At 54.3% G+C, this 20,277-nt stretch overlaps 1 protein-coding gene across 2 annotated transcripts in view; it reads right to left on the bottom strand.

The window, feature by feature from the left end:
• Positions 1-17,754, bottom strand: part of Elfn1 (extracellular leucine rich repeat and fibronectin type III domain containing 1) — a 66,653-nt gene extending 48,899 nt beyond the window's left edge. Inside the window, exon 1 of one of the 2 annotated variants that reach the window (XM_076923495.1) lies at positions 15,078-17,754. The gene's annotated coding sequence lies outside the window, so the exon portion shown is untranslated. Of the gene's footprint in view, positions 1-11,173; positions 11,274-15,077 lie in introns of those variants that run through there. The other variant, XM_076923496.1, reaches the window with a different exon arrangement.
• Positions 17,755-20,277: the final 2,523 nt, after the last annotated feature.

The raw sequence follows: 20,277 nt of genomic DNA, 5'->3' as shown, positions 1-20,277 counted from the left end.
ATATGCAAAATTTTGGCTTAGAGGGAGTGTCTCCATCAGCAAAGTGCTTGCCATTCAATTCCCAGAACCTGCCATTTAAAAACTCTGGACATCTGGGCTAAAGACATGGCTCAATGGTTAAGAGTGGCTGCTCTTGCAGAGGTCCCAGGTTCAGCTCCCAGCACCCATACTGTGGATCACAATCATTTGTAACTCCAGTTCCAGGGGAATCTGACGCCCTCTTCTGGACTCCATGGGTACTGCATACACATAGTGCACACATACACATAGGCAAAATATTCGTATAGATAAAATAGAAATAAATCTTTAAATATAAATAAATAAACCTGGATATGGAAGTGTTTGGTTGTAATTCCAGAACTGAGGGGGCAGAAATAGGTGAATTCCGAGGCTCGATGGCCAGCCAGCTCAGCTGACTCAGTGGGTTTCAAGCCAACATGTCAGAGACCCTATTGCTACAAACAAAGTAGCTGAATCTTGAAAAATGCTGCTAACGGGTCTCCCTCTGGCCTCCACATACATGGACACACACTTATCAGCTGCACACACAAAACATACATTTTGTGTATAACTCACCCATATTTCTCTGTACCAGCAGTAGACATTGCGAACGTGAAATTAAAAACCAATTCCACTTGCAATAGCTTATTCTAGAGAAACAAAATATTAGGGTGAATTTCCCTGAGGACATTTGGTTAGACTAGGGCTGGGGTGTGTGCATGAGAAAGGGAAGCAGAAGGGTCCTGAGTTTGAGACTAATCTGGGCTACATTTTAAGTTAGTCTGAAAAACATTCAGCTCACAATGGTTACACACAGAAAATGACAAGTGCTTGGAGACATTAAAGACCCAAAAGAAGAGAAGTGACATCCTGAAGTGTGGATAAAGCAGAGATCCTAAATTAATCTGTTGACTGAGCCCAAGCCACTCCAGCTCCAGCCGGGCACTGACGGGCTGGTCCTAACATTGGCATGGAATGTCAAGAGGCTAGGAAGAGCCAGAACGACTTGGAAGAGAAGAACATTCTGAGGGGCATATTATAATTCTTCATTTCAAACCTTGTTACAGTGTCCCCTCCAAATAGACATGAGATGGACATCAGGGCTGGCGAGATGGCTCAACAGGTGAAGAAGCTTGCCGTTAAACCCCAAGACCTGAGCTCAATCCTGGAATCCATGGAGGAAGAAAAGGACTTCACAAAGTCGTCCTCTCACCTCTGCACGTGTGCCATGGTGCCCGCACACAAGCACACTAATAATAATTAAGTGCAAAATCTTTTTTCAAAGAGAAAATAAGCATCAGGTGGAGCAGAAACACGAACCCCCCCAAAATCTTCTATGTTTATGGCCTCAAGAAAATATAAAGTCGAGAAGTGTCATTAAAACACACACACCCACACGCACACACACACACACACACACACAACTTCAGTCCTTCTACATCGTAAGTAGACATTAACTTCAGATGGCCAATAAATCTAAGTAGCAGAGCCCAAATTCTACAACTCCCAGGGGGGAAATGAAGGAAAGTCTTTGTGACCTTGGACTAGGCAAAGAAAGCAATGACACAAGATTCATGAAAGAAAGAAAAAAATGAATAAAACGGGCATTGTGGTGGGAAAAACCTGTGCTCCAGAAAGGTAATAGGAAGGAAATGGGGGCTGGGCCGGGGGCTCTGTGGGCAGAGAGCGTATCCAAAGTGCGCGAAGCAAGCCTGGCTTCCCACCCCAGCCCAGAATAAACCCTGTGGTGGTGCACGTCGATCATTCCAGCATTTAGGAAGGTAAGTCATCCTCAGCCATGTAGCAAGTTTGAGGCCAACCTGGGCTACATGAGGCCCTTTCTCAAGGAGAGAGAGGGAGAGAGAAAGAAAGACAGACAGACAGACAGACAGACAGACAGACAGACAGACAAAGAGAATACCAAGATAACAGTATTTACAAATCCATTTCTTACAAAAAAAAACAAAAACAAACAAAAAAAAAAAACTCATGTTGGAATACACACAGAACTCTCTCACAGTAAATTTGAATAATTTTGAAAGCTAATAACGAGACAAACCCATTAAAAATGGCCAAGATTTGAATAGACATTTTATCACAGAAGAAATGTGGGCGCCTAAGAGCATATACGAAAGACGCTCAATGTTACTGGTCAGTCTGGAAACTGCACCAGAGAGCACCGCACTCCGGCTCAGTATCGATAATAAAAAAAGACTCGCAGTACTGTAAGGGGTGTCAGAGCCTACGGAGAAGTGCTGACCCTCAAGGGTTGCTGATGAGGATGCAAACTGGTCCAGCCGGCTTGGAAGTCTGGCAACTTGGCAGTTTGTTAAGAATTTAAATGTAAACTTACCAAATGACTCAGCAGGCCATTCCGAGGGATCTACCCGAGAGAAACGGAGGCCGGCATTCACATAAAGGCCGGTACATAAATGCCATGGTGTGATTCATTACGACCCCAAACTAGAAATGATTCAAATGTCTGTCCCTCGGGATGCAGGGAAAGGAAAAGTATTCTATCAAGACAGGGGAATACTACTTAGCAATTAAAAATAAACATGGATGACTCATGCAGAAATATGAGCGAGCTTCAGAAACATTACACTAGGGCAGGGGAGGTGGCTCAGAGGGTGACGTGTTTGCTCCAGAAGCTGGAAGACCCAAGCTGGATTCCTAGAAGCCATGCTTTAAAAGAACATGGTGTGGGGTTGTACCTCGCTGTTTCTGGGGACCAACAGGGCTGCCTCTTTCCCCCACTCCTATTTCAACCCTAAATTGTGTGAGTCAAGTGAGTAGACACCCTAGACTTCTTTTCTGGTTTTATTTGTGGGGTGCATGAGTGTGCAGGTGCTTCCCGCATGTGAGAGCCCACATACATGCACATTTGCAGATGCATGTGTGCATGCATGTGTGAGAGAGAGACAGAGACAGAGAAAGAGAGACAAGAATCTCAGCAATAAAAAGGAAAAGACAGGAACATTTCTGCGGTTTTTTGGCTAACCAGCCTAGCTCACTTGGTTCAGTGAAACACTGTGTCTGAAAAACTAAGGCGGAGAGCATTCTGGGGAATGACATCCAAGGCTGATCTCTGGATTTCACATGCATGCACACAAACACTGTGTACATGTATACACACATGCACACGCACATGCATGCGCATGCACACACACACGTTGCACTAAGAAAGAAGCTAAGCTAAGTGTGATAACATATGTCTGTCATCCCAGCACTAGGGAATCTGAGGCAGGAGGATGGCTGGGAGTTTGAGGCTAACCTGGGCTACATCCTAAGACCCTGTCTTGGAACTAAATGCTACGGTAGAATAAAGCTGGCCTTGGTTGTGTGTCTCTGTCAGTGTCTAAGCCTGCAGAAGGGTATACTCACAGTAGGACTGGTAACACACAGTGGGTTTGCACAGGCAGGACTCAATGGTATGTAAAACTCAAATCACTGCTCAAGGGCACCCTTCAACTGGAGCAAGCACCATACTTGCCAGCCCCTTCTCTTCAATCCCCAGGGTTAGGGTTTGTCCTCCCTGAGGCCAGGACTTACCAGGTTTCACTCACAAAGTTACCTATGACCTTGGGGACCTGGCCCTAAATTCAACTCACCCTCGCATTCCTTTTAAGAGGTGCCTTGAACGCACCCAGTGCATGCACAGTAGAGAACGGAAATGGGAGATCCATGGCTTCTTCTGTGCCTCACCACCTACCCCTCAATCCCAAATTTACTGTCACTTGTTTAGCAGGACACTGGCCAGCTCCCTGAGCCACTCAGTTGGGAAGGCAGGACAGAGCAGAGAGGAAGGTCTCAGAGACATGGGGAGGAAAGCCTGGTGACCAAAACCACGAAACACACACACACACACACACACACATAGGTGTGTGTGTGTGTGAGGCTGAAGGTGGGGACAGAACCCTGGCTGGGCCACTATCCTGTGCTTTCAGTATCCCCTGAGACTGTCGTGAGAGAGTGGAGACCATCTGAGTGGTTACGGAGAGACCTTGGGAGCTGTACTGCAGGCAGTCGGACACCATTAGAGTAACTCTCGATTCTCTTTGACCCCAGCAGGGCTGACAGGAACAGGACTGGAGCAGAGGACCCCATCTGGGCACAGGACTGTACTCTGGCCTGCTGAGAGGCAGAGGCAGTGAGCCCTTGTATGCGTATGCTCTTATGTAGAGTCTAAAAGTCAGTGTTGGGTATTGATCCTCAGGTGCACTCCACATCTCACTGAACAGGCGCCCACCACACAGGCCGGATGGCCAGGGCCACAAGGACCCTCTTGTCTCCATCTCCCTAGCTTAGGACTGCAAGACAGAACCCACCACACCCAACTTCTTGCAAGGGTTCTGGGCCTGGAGCTTAGGTTCTTGTGTGCACACAGCTGCCTCTCTATAGACCAGCAGTTCTCAAGCTGTGGATTGTGACCCCTTTGAGGGTCTAACAACCCTTTTCACAGGGGTCACCTAAGACCATGGGAAAACACTGATATTTACACTATGATTCGTAACAGTAGCAAAGTTACAGTTACGAAGTAGCAATGCCAATGATTTCATGACTGGGGTTACCACAATCATCGCCTATTAGGAAGGGTGGGAACCACTGTCATAGACTGAACCATCTTTCTAGTCCCAACACCCTGGATTTCTGACAAGCTGTTTTTCTAAAACGCCATCCCTGGTGAAATGCATCCCTCAGATCTAGCGTGTCCTTGCTCTGTGGGGACACCAGACGGAGGAAAACCAAAACAAGCCCAGATGTCTGACAGGCGGCGAACACCTCCTAGGCCTGAGTCTCTTCCCTTAGCTCCCAGGACAGAGGAACCAGGCAGTTGCTCAGACCCAACAAGTGAGAGGCCACCTGAGCTCCACACAGGTTCGTCCTCCAGCTTCTGCCTGTTCTGCTGCACTTGAGAAAAGGAAACAGCCGAAATGGTGGTCACATTACAAAGGCTGGAGCTGTCACCTGTGTTCCTGCATACACATATGTCCTATGAGCCTACCTTAAGACAGCTACTGGTTCCCCAGAGTATTCACCCCATGCACCACTGTTCCCAGCTCCTGCAGGAATCCCAGGGGGCACATGTACCCCAGCTCCACCTCTAATGGACATCAGAAGAAAGTAAGACTCACTTTCCAAAGCCTCTTTCTCCTCGGGGTCTGTTCCTCATCTCACACACAGATAAGAAAGGTCTCAGTTTATAGATCACTTTTCTCTATAGGAATGCGCCTCCAATCTAAGAAAATTACACTTCATTTATTGGAGTGGACAGGGCGAGCACACGACAACACAGCGCCCAGGCAGAGGTCAGAGGACAGCTTGCAGGAGTCGGCTTTCCTCTTTCACCATGTGGGTCCTGGTGACCGTAGTCAGGCTGGGCGGCAAGTGCCTTTACCCACTGCGCCATCTTGCTGGCCCAGCTCCAACCATTCAAGCAATGTCAAAAGAGAAGTCACTGTTTCTCCATCGCCTGTGTCGCCAGTCCAGATCACGAGACTCTTGAGAGTTCTACGCCTACGTGAGCCTTGAACATACTACTCTACAACAGGGCACGGGGAGGGGTTCTTTATTTAGTTAGTCATTTCCTCATTTTGAAACAAGGTCCCTCTTTGCATGCACAGTCTATCCTGGGATGTACAATCCTCCTGCCTCAGCCTCCTCAGCATCACCATGACTGGTTCATGGAGGCCTTTTAAACACTTAAGTCAACCTGGTCTCCGGGATGCTACAAGTTTCCAGAAGTTTCCCTGAGAACAAGAATCAACTCTTCCTAGGGACTTCAGCCTGGGGGCAGCCAGAACCCTGTGCCCAGTTCTTTTGTCTTCTTAGCCTGGGTGCTCGTCCATGCTGGCCCTGCTTGTGGCCACAACAGAACCCCAGTTCTTGTTCTTCCGGCCCCTGCACCCTCTCTTATGTTCTCAATCCCACAGGGCACAGAGGGGCCAACCCCCAGGATGTCAAGGTTCCACAGGGCAGAGCACCAAATGCAGGGAACTATTTAAGAGGTCTCTACAGACACACTATGATGATCCATCCAAACCAGCCCTCACCTTACACAGGGGAAGTCGTAGCTCAAAGGAGGAGAAGGGACCCAAGTAAGACACACCCCACATCAGACACTGTACCATCTCCCTCTCCCCCCAGAGCAACCTCATCTTGGAGCAAAGGGCCCCTCTCAAGACCCTGCTACAGCTCCCTATGTCACCCAATGCCTCAGACCCATTTGACAAAACCTGGAGGCACAAGAAGGAGGGTATTACCCCCAGGTCATATGGTTGGCATGGGATCACGCTTGAACTGCAACACCCCCTTCCCAGGGGCCCCTGGCTGTAGGGAACAGCAATGGCTCTGATATAAATGTCCCATGAGAGAAACACCAGATGGGGGTGAGGTTCACCCCTCTCCTGGGGTCCCAGTAAGCCAGGGGTTAAGAAGTTTTGAGGATTATAGCTCTTTCAGGGATAGCATCTAGAGAGCCCTGATGCAGTTAGGCAACAGAAAGGCCCTTAAAACTCACCTCACGTGAGATGGTCAGGAAACAGGATCCAAGGCTTTATCAGTGGGAGCTTCCCAGCCCATCAGCTGATGCCTCCTGACTCAAGGCTCTGGCCTCCTAAGGATCCTACCCTGGAAGCCTCAGGTCCTCTGACATCTGTACTGGGGGCACAAGGAGGACTCTAGCCCAGGGTCCTTTGCCAGAAGAAAGCATTACAGAAGGGCATGGCTGTCACTGTCCGGCAGGCATGGCTACTGTCTCTCACCTCATACCACAGTTTAGCACTCACGGTGTCTGCTGGAGGGGTCTACAGCCCCGTCTAGATACAATCCTCAATCCTCACTCTCTACCTGGCCAGTGGCCAGTCAGGGTTGCCCTCATCCCTGAATGTGTGTGTGGTGTGTGTGTGTGGTGTGTGTGTGTGTGTGTGTGTGTGTGTGTGTGTGTGTGTGTGTGTGTTGAGACTATGTGGCAGCACGTGCGAGCTAAACGAGAGGAAGTAAATGACTAAGAGTTGCCGGGGTTTGATCCTACTGAAAATAAAACTTGGATCTGTCAGTAAACACAAGCAAGTCTCAGACTGTCAATCATTCCTGGGCTTCCCACGATACGCAGGATTCTGTCTGGACCGGACAGCTTCCAAGGCAGGCGTGCTGTTGCCAAACTGTGTGTGTCTTGTGGGGACATGCTCTCCAAGCCTCTGCTGTCCTGTCAGAGGAGTGAAAAGCTTTCACTGAGGTGAGAGAAGAGGGCAGACGTGTGCTTCTGAGGCTAGAGGGCTCTGGGGGGACAACATAGGCAGTGAACCCTCACCTCCACGACGGACACCTACAGGCAGGGGCAGAGTGCCCATCAGCCAGTCTAGGAATCTGACTGTGTCCGTGTTCGTTGAAGAAGTAGGTGGCAGGGCAAGTGTGGTCTGATTTGCTTTGTCTGCTCTGACCCAGCTTGCCATGGCAGCAGTCCTAGCTGGTCCTCAGTTTCCCCATCTGTCAGATGAAAGGATTGCTTTGCAAGTAGAGCTGAGCTGCTAGGCCTGATTGATGGAAGTTTCCAGGCCACTTCATGCCTTCCCACCCTTATTTTTCTGAAATATTCAGCTTTTCTTTTGAGGTGCCAAGGCCTTGCAGATGGCCCTGGCCCTGCCTGGGCCCCAGAATTCTTTCTAATTGTCTCTTCCTGTGACTGGAGTTCATTCCAAAGGGTGACACAGGGAGATTCTTGTCCTCTGCAGGGAAACTGCAGGGGACAGCAGATATTTGAAGACCACATTGGAGGGAAAGCTAATACCTTCCAACCCCTGGCTAAGGCCATGCCCGTACCCCATTCCTTAAGGATCCTAAGAGACGGGCCGCAGTGGTGGGAACCCCTTCAGACCAGCCTCCACCCTTGGCCCAGTGAATGGGGAAAAGAGCTACAGGACAGTGGTCTTGGAGCTGATCAACTCAGCCAAACATGACTTTGTTCCAGAGCACAGAGGGACCAGGGAGCCAAGTCCCCCCTCCAATTCTGTATTTTGCCTAAGGAGGCCAGACTGGCCTAGGCCTCCAATCTGTTTTCTAACACTGAGGTCCTGGCTCACTGGGACACTGGGACAGCCTGGCTCACTGAGACAGCCCTGCAGGGAAGAAGCAGCTCACAGACTCTGGAAGTTTAAATCCTACATCTCACAGCTCCTGACCTTGGATGGTCCTAGACCTTTCTGGAAAATGAGGGCAGGTCAGTTGGTCTCCATCAGGAAGAACTGTCTCCCACTCTCTGGACCATAGCCTCATTCCCAAGCTCAGCTCAGTACACAGTGGGCTGAGGTGGCTGGGAGTCCCAGGCTGGGCCTCATTCCTGCCTTCTCTCCTTTCCAGGAAGCTGACCTATAGTCTCAGGGAACAGATTAGGGTCCATAGAGTCAGATGTCCAGATAGACCTGCAGGGGGGGGGTACCACAAGGCCAAGAGTAGCACCCTACTTTTTGCTCGTCTCCAGCACAGATGCAAGAGAAAAACAGGTGTCCTCAACAGCCTGAACAAATAGCTACCCCTCCCAACCTGGCTTGCTGCGCAACTCTGAAGACCATCCTACACCTCTCTGGGCCTCCTCTCCTCACATGAACCTTAGGAATGGATAATGCCCAAGTTCTCTGCAGAGGGGCACCTGTCATCAGCTATCCCAACAAAGACTCACTCAAGGCCAGGTGATAGTCTATGCATTGTTGGGGGAAATTAAATCCAGGACAGAAAACAAAAGATGAAGAACAAAGGGGTGAGTGTGCGTGTGTGTGACAAACATATCCGTATCCAGTGTCTGCTGTAACACATCATTGCTTCCAAGTTTACACCCGGAAATTTATGACCCCATCGCCTCCTCTGGAGATCTGTCTCCTGCCTGTCACTCAGTGACATTTTTTTTCCATCTAGCTCCCTCTGTCCCCAGCTATGTGCCACCCAATGATGGCGACAAAGCTTAGCCTCTTTCAACTGAGAAATATGAACCCATGGGGCCAGGCCCTTCTGCTCCCCTAGCCACTCAGAATAGGGTCTCCTACAAGTGGGAACTGGGTTCCTGGGGCAGGGGAGGATGGTGCCGTGGCAGGATCTGAGAAAGACTTCCTGAGTGTTGAGGAAATTTCCCTAGAATCTAAAGATTGTGTCTAGATACTGAAGGTAGACAAGGGGCACACACACACACACACAAGGGGGTGAGGGGCTATCCTATTGTGTTCTCTGGTCCAACTCTGTCAGAATTTTGGTCCTACTAACCGCAGTCTGAGTCAACGGAATAATAGGTTTCATGATCCAAATGCCAGGGTTGAACTCAGAGCTGCTCCAAGCCCTGGCTTGGGACTTTCCAGGGGGCCTCAACCACCTGTTATGGGGGGGGGGGCATCAAGGGAGAAACAGCTAGCAGACTTCTCGCCCTGATATGGGGAACCCCAAAGCCAGGACACTTTGTGGAAATCCGTGCTTTTCAAAGGGGGGGGGGGTGTCTGGTAGGACGGGCCTGTTCACAGTCTCTCCCCTGGTCAGAGTCCTGCTCCCTGCTCTCTCTCTCCCTTCTTTTTCAGGGTGGGAGCCCTGCCTAAGGTGCCCATCCCAGCTTTCCTCAGAGTCTGCTGTATCATGCTGAGTGATGCTCACCCAGAAGGCCTGGGGGGAACAGAGAAAAGAAAGTAGCTACAGACCTTTCTCACCTGGAGACCCTGAGGGTTTTCTGCTGGGCACAGCAGGGGATGGGGGGGAGCGGGGCCTTCAGACCTTCTTCAACCTGTCTGAAGGGTCCAGGAAGGTGAAAGATACAGGTCAGAGTCCAGCCCCCTGAATCCAGAGGTATTCCCCTCTGCCATCGGGACTTTATCCCTCAACCTTTGGTGACCAGGGCGCATAGATGGGATGGGACTTAAGAACCTGTCTCTTTGATACTTCTTCCGTTGCAAGATGACAGCTGAGGAGGCCAGCGGAGGCAGAGGGATGAGGTTATTTGTGGCTTTTCAGTGACATAACCCCCATTTGATCACTGCCTCTTGGGGCTGGGTGAGGGCTCTGAGAGAGAAGCAGTCATGCTCTTTAGATCTGCTCTCAGTTCTGACACCTCCCAGAATCCCTGTCCCCAAAGATCCCAGGCTGTCCTGGGAATGGTTCTGTCAATAGCCCTCACAACGGGATAAGGGTCAGTTGTACAGCCAACAGCTCTATCTAGGAACTACACCCTTTGGTTTCCTTTGCCCCAGGCTGGAGAAGCAACTCCAGATCCATCTTTGGTAACCCTTAACTTCTCTAAAAGTATCATTCTGTCCCCATTTTACAGCTAGGAAAACTGAGTCTCAAAGATGTCACATGCCTCAAGGTCGCACAGCCTCTACGGAGTGGAGATGGGGTGGGCATACTTTTGGTCTCAGATGTCGTCTGGTCCTAGGGAGGATGGAGTATGAGAGTGGCTGTAAACATAGCCCGGGACACCCTCTGGCACTAGCTTAAGGATGAAGCAGGTTAGGAGTAGTGGGAGATGGGTTTCACAGACTCCTAACCCCAGCCCCTAGACGGATGGCCATGAGGAAAGCTCCAAGTTTATAGGAAGGAGCCACCAAGTTCCTGGCAAAGTCCTCAGCTCCTATGCTAGGGTTTTGATCCACTGCTTTCAGATGCAGACGCTGGCCTCTCTGATGTGTGGCTGAACAGTTGCAGGTGCCCTGCCAGTAGCCGCTCCAACCATGGGGAGGATGACAGACAGGGTAGGGTCAGGGACTCGGGTGAGGAGGTGCGTAGACCGCATGAAGGTTTCCACGCAGGGCAGCGGCTGTTGGAGGGTCGTTGGCACTGGGGAGCAGTACTGGGTGCACGCAGAAAGCAAAGTGTTGGGGAGGGGGGCTGCTCCACTCGAGGCTGAAGGCGCGGCAGTGACTCTAAGGCGACATCAGGGCCCCTAGTCACTGGCTCTGTGGGACTGAACCGGCTCGGATTCCTCTACCGCCAAGTTGCTACAACTTTACCGGCATCGGTACCGCTCCCGGTTTGTGCGCGGGGCCTGGGGCGCATCTGGGAGGGACAGGGGCTCACGCTGCGCGCTGGGGTGAGAGAAGCGCAATGTCGCCAGCCAGTCCTCCACGGAGTGGCTGGGGTCTCGCGCGCCCAAGCTCGGCTTCGGGCCACGCTGCGACGCGAAAATCCCGAGCTTCACGCTTACCTGCCCGGCCCGGCTCGGCCGGCGTTCCGGGGCTGCACCCGCCACCACCACCGCCACTGCCACCGCCACCACCGCCGCCGCTGCCGTCCTTCAAGCTCTAAGTTCGCTCTCGGATTGAAATTCCTCCCCAGCTTCGCCCATCGATCTGCGCGGGAGCCCCGCCCCTCGCCGCGCGGCCGGGGGGGGGGGGGTTGGGGGGGCTGGTTCCCGCCGCCCGCCCTCCTTCCCCTCCCCCGCCCGCCCTCGCCACCAGCCGGCTCCCTCCACCCGCTCCTCCGCCGCTCAGTCCGGCTGCGAGAGCCGCGCGCCCTCCCTCCTCCCCGCCTCCCGGTCCCCTCTGGATCCTGCTTGCCAGAGCTGGAGATCCAGGAGGAAGCTCGAGAGGGTATCCTGACAGTCCTTTCTGGACGTCTAAGTAAAAGGGAAGGGGGTATCTGCTGCCTCAGCAGGGGCCTCGCACGACCCCCTCACCACCAACACACCAAGATCTCTTCAGGACCCAGGTCTTCCCATGGATCTGGCCCAAGTCCCGGACAGCTGGGACCTAGGGGCGCAGACCGACACTCCTGACGACACTCCTGGCTCTGACCCCATCCTTCACTCACTCACTCACCCCAACCTCGGCGAGGACTTGAAGGGCTGGTTCTCCAGCACCTCTCCAGCTTAGCCTACCATTCCTGATGTGCGGCTGTCTGTGAGGAAGCCCCAGGAGAGAAACCGAGTCAGGAGAGGCTTGCCTCAGGCCACAGGGCCCAAGAAAAGCCAAGCCTCGGAGCACTATGGACTCCTTACTCTGGACAGACAGTACGACTCTGACAGCGTCCTGGATAAATTCTGTTCGCAGCCCCACCGGTGTCTCTCTGGCAGATCCAATCTCCCCACACGGCCCATCTCGTCCCCACGCGTCGCCCCCTCCCCATTTCCTGTCCCCCGCCCGCTCCTGATTCTCGGCCTCAGTACCCCCGGCACGCTCTCTCCCCGCTCCTCCGCTCTTCGCCAGCAGCTGGGCAATTCACCGAGCATACAAAAGAGTTGACTCAATTCAGAGGCAGAGCAAATCAAGATAAATCCTATAGCGTGTGGGGACCGAAGAAGGAAAGTGAATGACCGCCCATAGCACCAAGCAGTCCTATGTATGGACTGGCCCTGCTCTGGGGGGTGGGTGGCAGGGCTGGGCTCCCTCCTGGCCTGGGCACTTACAGGATCTGAAAGGGGGTGGTGGGCTCTTAGTTACCTTCCCCCTGCCAGGCCTTCAAGCACTGGCTGAACTTGGAAACTGAGGTCTTCGTGCAGTCCTAATGCTTACTGAGTGGGGTTCCCAGGACGGGACAGCCAGTATGGGCAAAGACTGTGTCTTGGAAATCTGTAACCAGGTAGGGTCAGGTCAGACCCATCAGCAAGGTCCTTGGGGCATCTGGGATGTATGTAGCTCCCCCAACCTGGTCTCCTGACATGGCCAGGGTTCAGGGCCAGGATATTATATAGATAAATACTGCTAGCCTGAATATTCTAGGCCATGGTCCATGGACCTGGGGTGGGAGATCTAAGACACCCTTCCCTCCGAGCTAGATCAAAAAGGGGTCCCCGGCAGTTGGTCTCCAGGAACAAGATGGTACCTGGGGTCTCCTGGTTGCTCTAGGGTGGTATTCTGGGGCTGGTTAGTTCTGTGGGGGAACGGACACCTCTACCACCAGTCTCTGAAAGCAAACTCCAAGACAGAGGTCTGACTCCCCGTATCTCTAGTGTTCCCCTTGGCCTGGTATGGCCAAAAATACTGCTACAGACCTGGTAATAATCTGAGAATTGGGATTACTGTGGCTTGTGTACTAAGCATTGTGATAGATAATACATGCCCCTAGGTTCACTCGTCTGGACTTCACTCCTACTGACCCTTTCCACAAAGAATAAGCAGAGGTCCGGGTCCCCAGAGCGCCCTTGACCAGTACAGCCCCACCCTCAAGGCAAGTTTGTGGCTTCCCAGGGTCAGCCGTCTGCAGGAAGGGGAGGAAAGTCCCAGGAGGTCAGCTTGAAAGAGGGAAAACACCGGTAGTTGTTCTTCCGGCCCCAGGACATCCAATGTTGGAGCATCCAGCTGTGGGGGCGGCAAGACTGAAAATTGGGGTTGGCCAGTGAAGGGTCATTTAGATCCTCCAGGTCACATCCCCCAATCTCCCAGCTGCTCAGCTGGTTGTAACCAAGATCCGGGAGTCCCTTGGGACCGCCCCTCCCCCGGGACCGGACAGATCAGCCGTTTGCTTGTAAGCCATTAATTCTATCACAGAGACGCCGGCGCCGCCACGCGAGGACATCTGTCAGGGACCCATCGCTGTGCTCCACGCCCCCTGCCTCTCCCTAGACCCAGAGCAGCGGAAAAAATGCGCCACCTCGGTTCTCCAAGCTCTGAGGTTGCTGAAGCGGGCTCGGAAGCAATGAACCCGAAGGGGGCGGGGCCCCAGCACCCTTGGGACAAAGATTCTCCGAGCTGTTTGGAGACTGGGTTCTGCAACCTCCCATCCCAAACAGGAAGAAGTGCCTAACTCCCCCTGTTCCCAAATACTAGCGCCCACTCAGCCTCCGACCCGAGCCTTGGTGAGGTGGAGAGAGGGCACGGAATCCTCCAAAAACCTCGGGGTGTAGGAAGGAGACACTGGGGGGTGGGGCAAGAAGACACTGGCTCCTTCCCTCACAGGGAACAGAGCACTTCACCCGCAAACCCTTCCAGGATCTTCACAAGCTCTTCACAGAGAGCTTGTCTGCTTCTCCACAGCCCCTAGGCAGCTGCTGGTGAATGTGTCATGCGTGGGCGATGGGTCGCAAGGACTCGAAACTGGTTGGGGGTGATCCCCGCTCATAACTGGCAGGGTGGCCCGGGGGACTTCACTCCCATCGCCCAATGTTTATGTGTGTGAGTGGCCGGGGTCAGAAAGAATGTTTGGATATTGACGCATCGGCCTGGACTCATGACCCCGGGTGGTCACAGTCCAGAGCGGACTGTCTGGAAAGAGAAAAAGTTAGGGGAGTAGGAGGTGACACCTCAAAGTCTGAGGGGAGAGAGAAGAGGAGTGGGCAGGCGACGGGATGGGACCCATGAAAACTGAGGATGGGTCAGCCTCTGGCTGAAGTCTGGAAGCACCTCGCAGCCAAACCCAGCTCAGTGGCTTTTCCAATCCCTACAGGCTCTTGTCACAGGCGCCTATTAATAACTAGGAGCCAGTTCCTTCCAGGGAGCTGGACAGAGCCCCGGCACCCGGCTGGAGTGAGGGAACGGGTCTTCCGTTACCCTTCCCACGGCTCCAGCGCCTGCCTGGAGACCAGTGTGTAGAACGAAGGCAAGGTCCCACCACCCACTTTTTTTCCTCCTTGGACTACGAGTGGAGGTAGTCAAACTAGGGGCAGCTTCTGGGCCAACTTGGGGCACTATGGCCGTCCCATGCACCCTACAGCAAAGAGACTCTCCGCCACCACCTAGGCAGCAAAGTTTTGGGTCCCCAGTGGTGCTTCCTAATCTGAAGTGGGGGCAGGGGACCCAAGCCCGGGCTCTCCAATCTGCGGAGTCGGGGAGGGAAGTTTGTCCGGCCACAGCTCGGCGATCGAGAACTTCGGGTGCACCCGTCTTGAGAATGCCGGTGAGTGGGGGGCGCCCTGGAGCCTCAGACTAAACGCGCCGCATTCGAAACCCCACGGGTGAGGAGGGGACTCGGCCCAGGTGCGGACGGCCAGGACAAGGCGAGGGGACTGAGGTGATAGGGGCAACCACGGCTGCGGGAGCCGTTGGGGACTCCCGCGCCACCCGGGAAGCCGGAGAGAGCGCATCCTTCCCGCCCCTCCCCCTCCAGGGGCGGGGACCTGTGGACCCCACGTCTGCGGCAGAGGGGACCCCCACCCGCTGCACACCCCTTCCTACCTGAACCGGGTTGTGGACCCCAGGGCTGAAGGCTCGGTCGCCGGCTAGCAGAGCGCGCGCGCCCAAGTCCCCGAAGCGCCGCGGTGGCGGTGGTGGTGGTGGCGGCGGCGGCGGCGGCTGCCCCTGCTTCCTCCTCCTCTTCCTCCTCGGGGTTCTTGCTGGCTCCAGACAGACCTCCTCCCCCTTCCGCGTTGCCCGCCCCTCCCGGAGCCCGCCGGGCTTGAGGATCGGCCTCTCGCCCGGAGAGGAGAGAAGCCTGCGGGAGCCGGGCTGCGGCGCTCACTGCGTCAAGAGCCGGGGACCGCGCGATCGGAGCAGCCCGGGACCGGCCGGGCAGGCGGGGCGGCCGCGGCGCCGGCGACGCCGAAGGGGCCGGGCGGCTCCGGCTCTGGAGCTCGGGAGCGGGCGCGGCGGCAGCGGCCGCGGCGACGCGAGGCGGTGGTTCATTTTGTGAGCGCGAGGCAGGTCGGACGTGGGAGCCGCGCGGGGAGGGGACCGGATCAGGGGCGGGGGCCGCTGCACGTCCATCGGTTGCCCGGGGAGGGCATCAATGCTCCCCGATGGGAAGTTGGCTGGAGCCGGGGGTACATCTCAGGACGCCGCAACACAGCCTCGTCTCCTTTGCCTGGCCTGGCCTGCGTCCCCTGCCCGCGTCCCAGGCCACTGAGCTGAGAGCCGTGGAGCCCAAGTCTCCGAGTGTCATGGGGTTGGGACCCTTCGGGCGATGGGAGGTGGGTACGAGAGGCGGAGATGTGCACGCGCGTACAGTCACGGCTGTGCACACACACGCACCCGCACGAAGCCATGTAGAAGTTGACCCCGAAGTCAGACCCTATGTAAGCGCGCGTGTCACAGCACCACCCGCAGGGACGATTGTTTCACGGGGCGGGCGGCGGGGAGGGGGGAACAGGAGATGGTACAAGGTTGTTAGGCCCTGCGAGATGCAACATTCTTTCTTCCCACCACGGTCTTGCTCTCTCCTAAGGTTACCGACCCCCTTCACAGTCCCTCCTCTCTGCATTGCATGTCACCACCCCCTTTGGCTGAGAGACCTGGAGGCGTGAGATCAGCCTGGCACCTTCCCATTCCCGGAAGGTTCCGAGTAGTGGATTCCCCTCTCAGTAGCCTCTGTGTGTGTGTGGGGGGGGGGAGGGCAATGGTGGTATGTGTGTTCTCCTGGGATCCAAGTCGCCCCTCCGGGGCTCTGAGCCCCGGGTAGTCCGCCCCACCCCCCTCATGGTTCCGGGAACACTGACGGAGCCCGCCGGTATCCCATTTCCCACCGCGCCCCTTCCCCAGCCGGTAGCTTTGGCACGGGGTTGAAAATCAAAACCAGGTTCAAGAGCGCCCTCGCCGGGCTAAGGCCTTGAGCGCAGCTTCCAAGCCTCCGTGCGCTAGCGGAGCTGAAGGACCCCCTTTGGGTAGAGTGGGTGCAACCCTTTTTGGACGCCCCCTCCTAGCTGGAGCACCCTCAAGAGCAGGGCTTCCGAAGGCAGTGCCAACGAAGGCAGGGCGAGGGGGCTGGAGCCGCTGAGTGCAGCCAAGTATACATTGTAAAGGGCGACGGGTTGCTGGGGGCGGGGACTCATCCCTTGGGTTGCCAGACCACCAGGGACCCACATGGGAATAGCCTGAAGCTCGGAGCAGCGCAGCCAGAGGACCAGGATGGGCGACCCCGAGCTCGGGTCCTGTGGCCTGTCCTGCGACTCCTCAGCAGGCTATAAACTCCATCCAGCCTGCGGCACCGGCAGGCGACCCACACTTGGCCGGACCCTAGGCTTCTCCCTGTTTTCCTTTGGAACAGCGGGAGTGAGATTTCAGTAAGGATGAGGGTAGAGGAGGTTTTGGATTCTTGGACACAGAACATGGTGGTCAAGGACAGAGCTGTGGGTCTACCTTTGCTCAGGGCACTCAGACCTCAAGAGAACACGGCTGGGTCTGAAGGCCTGAAGCCAGGTTTTAGGGCTGCTTTTGCTGGGCCCTTCAGAGCCTAGCTGTCAGTATTACAGACCTGTTCCACAGCCTGTCTCCCCCCATCCCCCAGCCTCCAGCATTCTGAAATATGACTTCTCCAGGAGCCATCCCTGCTGAGAAATGCTGCCCTAATCCCACCCTGCATGTCCACTCTCACCCACACACACACACAGCTCTTCACAATGTTGAAAAAACGAGACCCTCATTCCCAGCCAAGACGATGCTTCTTTAAAAAAAAAGGCTAGGCACTCCTCAAACTGGGAAGGCATGTGTACCCCAGAGAATGCCACAATGTGGACATTATGTATGTTGTACCCACACATTTGCAGAACACCGTCATGCCTAATGGGCACACTCTGTAATTCACCCCTTAGCCTACCCTCATGAAGAACATCGGTTCTGTCAGGAAGCGGGCACACATGTCTGCCCCCAGCCCGGAACCCTACTGAGAAGTTATAGAGGAGGGCCTGTGAAGCCAGCCACCAAGGCACCCCACCCTACTCCAGGGTCGCTCAAACCTGGGTCCAGAGGGTGCCAGCGGGGTACTTGAGGTTATGTAGTGATGTGGGGCTGCAAACGTCATTCCAGAAAGCCAAAGATGTCTGTCCTGTGGTCTACCAGACAGGGTCCCAACAAAGAAAAAACACTCCTCTCTTTTACTTTTTCTCTTTTACTTTTCATCTTCTTCATCTGCCTCCCCTCTTCCTCCTCCTCCTGACTTCTTACTCTATAGCCCAGGCTAGCCTGAGACTCTAGTGTCCCGCCTCAGACCCCTGAGTGCCAGAACTATAGGTGTGTGTCAGTAGGCCCAGCTTGCCCTGGCATTTACTATTATTATTATTACTATTATTATCTGCTCCCAAACAGGTTACTGCACACACATCTACTCACAAACACACACACACACACACACACACCATACACACACACCATACACAGGCCTCCTTGACAAGGTTGCCTACAGACAGGGCCAGATGCAGCCATGACAGCTGTCTTTCCTGAGATGAGGGTGAAAGGGCCTAGAGCAGACTGAGAGGGGTGGGCTCTCTCCCATAGAGCACATGTGGGATCCCAGGCTCAGAGCTGCCCACATGGTTTCTGCAGGCTGACCAGAGGCCCAGCCGGTGAGGAGAGATGACTTTCTATCCACTGATGCAGTGAGATCTTATTTCTGCAGAAAACTAAGGAGTGTGAAAGATTATTTCCACACCCTACAAAAATAAAATGCCTAGAGAAAAAGGTGTCCACCCCTCCAATACCCAGAACTTCACACTGGCATCCACAACCCTCAGAAGAGCCCAAAGCCCCCAAAAAACCACGAGGGCCAGTTTCCCCATATATAAAGAACTCTTACAACCCAATGAGAAAAAAAATTGACAAAGACACTAAAAGTGGGCAGAGATAACTAACAGAAAAAGGACAAGGAGAAGGGTCTCTTGGCAAATGAGATGTCACCACACAAAAGCCAGGGAAAGCAAGACATGACCTTTCACCCCCAAGTGGGCAAAGGGTAGCAGGTTTCAGAGCTCCTCTGAGGCCATAGGACAGGGAAGCAGATGCTCCGGGAACTCTCATGAGAACGTCCAATTCCGAAGGCCACACACCCTTGTGCCTGGCATGTTCTTCTAGGAATGTGTCCTCTAGATGCTTGTCACGAGTGAAAAGTGATATATGGCTCTGTGCAAGGTTGTTTGCTGAGGCACTCTGTGGCAGCAGCAGATTGGAAGTGGCCTAAATACCCACAGATGAGGGAGAGCTTATGTGCTTCATGGCAAAGTCAGCAGAGCAGCGCAGCCAGGAGAGACTGGGCGCTCTGAACCCAGCTCCGAGCCCCCCCTCTTCCTTACCTATGTATTTATTTTCTTGTGCTGAAGACAGAAGCCAAGACCTTGCATGTGCTAAGCCAGCGGTTCTCAGCCTTCCTAATGCCGCGACCCTTTAATACAGTTCCTCAGGCTGTGGTGACCTCCCCAGCCATAAAATTACTTTTGTTGCTACTTCATAACTGTAATTTTGCTGCTGTTATGAATTGTAAGGTAAATATCTGTGTTTTCCAATGCTCTTAGGGGACCCCTGTGAAAAGGTCATCCTATCCCCAAAGGGGTCGCAACTCACAGGTTGAGAATCACAGTGCTAGACAAACATGTTTGCTGAACCCTTCACTGGGAGATTCTAGGCAGGGGCTCTACCACTGAGCCACACCCCAGCCCCTCACTGGGGGATTCTAGGCAGGTGCTCTACCACTGAGCCACACCCCAGCCCCTCACTGGGGGATTCTAGGCAGGGCTCTACCACTGAGCTACACTCCAGCCCCTCACTGGGGGATTCTAGGCAGGTGCTCTACCACTGAGCCACACCCCAGCCCCTCACTGGGGGATTCTAGGCAGGGACTCTACCACTGAGCCACACCCCAGCCCCTCACTGGGGGATTCTGGGCAGGGGCTCTACCACTGAACCACACCCCAGCCCCTCACTGGGGGATTCTGGGCAGGGGCTCTACCATTGAACCACACCCCAGCCCCTCACTGGGGGATTCTGGGCAGGGGCTCTACCACTGAGCCACACCCCAGCCCCTCACTGGGGGATTCTGGGCAGGGGCTCTACCACTGAGCCACACCCCAGCCCCTCACTGGGGGATTCTGGGCAGGGGCTCCACCACTGAGTCACACCCCAGCCCTTCACTGGGGGATTCTAGGTAGGGGCTCCACCACTGAGTCACACCCCAGCCCCTCACTGGGGGATTCTAGGTAGGGGCTCTACCACTGAGTCACACCCCAGCCCCTCACTGGAGGATTCTAGGCAGGGGCTCTACCACTGAGCCACGCCCCCAGCCCCTCACTGGGGGATTCTGGGCAGATGTTCCACTGAGTACCCTTAGCTACTTTGGGGGGGGGTTCAAGACAGGGTTTCTCTGTGTAGCCCTGGCTGTCCTGGAACTCACTCTGTAGACCAGGCTGGCCTCAAACTCAGAAATCTGCCTGCCTCTGCCTCCCAAGTGCTGGGATCAAAGGTGTGTGCCACCACTGCCCAGCCCTTAGCTACTTTTTCCTTTTTATTTTAATACAAGGTTTCACTAAGTTTGTCATGCAGGCTTGGAACTTACTCTGAAACCTAGATTGGCTTTGAACTTGCCATCCTCCTCACTTACTCTCTGTAGTTGTTGGCCCAACAGGCCTGTGCTTGCAGATCCAGGTTCAAGACTTTCTTTAAAGGAGAAAAAATAGCA

This window comes from Arvicanthis niloticus, chromosome 24 (genome assembly GCF_011762505.2).
Source record: "Arvicanthis niloticus isolate mArvNil1 chromosome 24, mArvNil1.pat.X, whole genome shotgun sequence".
Taxonomy (NCBI): domain Eukaryota; kingdom Metazoa; phylum Chordata; class Mammalia; order Rodentia; family Muridae; genus Arvicanthis; species Arvicanthis niloticus.
The sequence above is the reverse complement of the archived record's forward strand: the minus strand, read 5'-3'. Positions and strand labels throughout refer to the sequence as shown.